Source organism: Procambarus clarkii, chromosome 31 (assembly GCF_040958095.1).
Source record: "Procambarus clarkii isolate CNS0578487 chromosome 31, FALCON_Pclarkii_2.0, whole genome shotgun sequence".
In the NCBI taxonomy this organism is placed as follows: domain Eukaryota; kingdom Metazoa; phylum Arthropoda; class Malacostraca; order Decapoda; family Cambaridae; genus Procambarus; species Procambarus clarkii.
This window is the reverse complement of record NC_091180.1, coordinates 33,213,485-33,216,175: the sequence shown is the minus strand read 5'-3', so window position 1 is coordinate 33,216,175 and position 2,691 is coordinate 33,213,485.

The window sequence follows — 2,691 nt, the reverse complement described above, 5'->3', positions numbered from 1 at the left end:
CCGGGTTAGATCCGCGGTGGAGGCGGAAACAAATGGGCAGTTTCAACCTGATGCCCCGTGTTCAGCAGTAAATAGGTACCTGGGAGTTAGACAGCTGCTCCGGGCTGCTTCCTGGGGGATGTGTAACAAAAAGGAGACCTGGTCGAGGACCGGGCCGCGGGGACGCTAAGCCCCGAAATCATCTCAAGATAACGTCAAGATATCACAAGATAACCTCAAGATAATCTCAAGATAATCTCAAGATAACCTCAAGATATCTCAAGATAACCTCAAGATAATCTTAAGATAACCTCAAGATATCTCAATATAATCTGAAGAAAACCTCAAGATATCTCAAGATAATCTGAAGATAACCTCAAGAAGATGGAGGAAATAAATAAGCAATAAGAGGCGTTGAATGTGATGTAAGCCACAGGCCCTGACAAGACCTCTCCAGGGGTCCTAGAAGGCACAGCTGCAGCCCTGTGAGTTCCTCTAGCCATAGTCTTCATCCCCTCGCTATTAATGGGAGACCTGCCTGACCTGTGGAGAGCGGCAAGTGTGGTACGCTCCTCAATACCAGAAATGAGGCAGACAGGAGCCACTGGACCACAGACAGGCATCGCTGACAAATATTTCCTGTAAGATATCAGAGAAACTTAATTAAAAGACTGCTCGTCGATCATTTAGGATATAAAGTTTGTTTCCATTAAAATATATTCAACAAAGGAAAGTCTTGGTGCATCAACTTGCTAGTTCTAAGACAAGATGATAGTAGTCAAACAGAGGAGAGAGAGAGAGAGAGAGAGAGAGAGAGAGAGAGAGAGAGAGAGAGAGAGAGAGAGAGAGAGAGAGAGAGAGAGAGAGAGAGAGGGGGGGGGAGGGAGGGGGGGAGGGAGAGAGAGAGAGAGAGAGAGAGAGAGAGAGAGAGAGAGAGAGAGAGAGAGAGAGAGAGAGAGAGAGAGAGAGAGAGAGGGGGGGAGGGAGGGGGGGAGGGAGAGAGAGAGAGAGAGAGAGAGAGAGAGAGAGAGAGAGAGAGAGAGAGAGAGAGAGAGAGAGAGAGAGAGAGAGAGAGAGAGAGAGAGAGAGAGAGAGAGAGAGAGAGAGAGAGAGAGAGAGAGGGAGAGAGCTGATTTGGCGGCATTTCCTTCAATGCCAAAAAGGTTTTAACACCGATCACAAGCAACTCCTATTGAAACTCGAAGAAACAAGCTGGTGTATCAGGAGGGAGGGAATTATCAGAGGAAAGCACCAAGCCATTACGACTATATAGCACTGGGAAGGGGTCAGGATAAGGATTTGGGATGGGACGGGGGGAAATGAATGGTGTGAGGGGTGAGAGGCAGCTGGGGTGAGAGACAGCTGGGGTGAGAGACAGCTGGGGTGAGAGGCAGCTGGGGTGAGAGGCAGCTGGGGTGAGAGGCAGCTGGGGTGAGAGACAGCTGGGGTGAGAGGCAGCTGGGGTGAGAGGCAGCTGGGGTGAGAGGCAGCTGGGGTGAGAGGCAGCTGGGGTGAGAGACAGCTGGGGTGAGAGACAGCTGGGGTGAGAGACAGCTGGGGTGAGAGGCAGCTGGGGTGAGAGGCAGCTGGTGTGAGAGACATCTGGGGAGAGAGACAGCTGGGGTGCGAGGCAGCTGGGGTGAGAGACAGCTGGGGTGAGAGGCAGCTGGGGTGAGAGACAGCTTTGGTGAGACAGCTGGGGTGAGAGGCAGCTGGGGTGAGAGGCAGCTGGTGTGAGAGACAGCTGGGGTGAGAGACAGCTGGGGTGAGAGACAGCTGGGGTGAGAGACAGCTGGTGTGAGAGACAGCTGGTGTGAGAGACAGCCGGAGTGAGAGACAGCTGGGGTGAGAGACAGCTGGGGTGAGAGACAGCTGGGGTGAGAGGCAGCTGGTGTGAGAGACAGCCGGAGTGAGAGACAGCTGGGGTGAGAGACAGCTGGGGTGAGAGACAGCTGGGGTGAGAGGCAGCTGGTGTGAGAGACGGCCAGGGGTGAGAGGCAGCTGGGGTGAGAGGCAGCTGGGGTGAGAGGCAGCTGGGGTGAGAGACAGCCGGGGTGAGAGGCAGCTGGGGTGAGAGGCAGCTGGGGTGAGAGACAGCCGGGGTGAGAGACAGCTTTGGTGAGGCAGCTGGGGTGAGAGGCAGCTGGGGTGAGAGGCAGCTGGTGTGAGAGACAGCTGGGGTGAGAGACAGCTGGGGTGAAAGACAGCTGGGGTGAGAGGCAGCTGGTGTGAGAGACAGCCGGGGTGAGAGACAGCTTTGGTGAGACAGCTGGGGTGAGAGGCAGCTGGGGTGAGAGGCAGCTGGTGTGAGAGACAGCTGGGGTGAGAGACAGCTGGGGTGAAAGACAGCTGGGGTGAGAGGCAGCTGGTGTGAGAGACAGCTGGGGTGAGAGACAGCTGGGGTGAGAGACAGCTGGGGTGAGAGGCAGCTGGGGTGAGAGGCAGCTGGGGTGAGAGGCAGCTGGGGTGAGAGGCAGCTGGGGTGAGAGACAGCTGGGGTGAGAGACAGCTGGGGTGAGAGGCAGCTGGGGTCAGAAACAGTATAGGTTCACGGACTGACTCCTGCGGGACTCTACTTGTAACGTCTCGCCAATCTGAGACCTCACCCCTCACACTGACTCGTTGTCTCCTGTTGCTGTCTCCTTTATCCAATGGAGTACCTTCCCTTTCACTTCATCCTGCATCTCCAACTTTTTCACTAGCCTCTTGTGT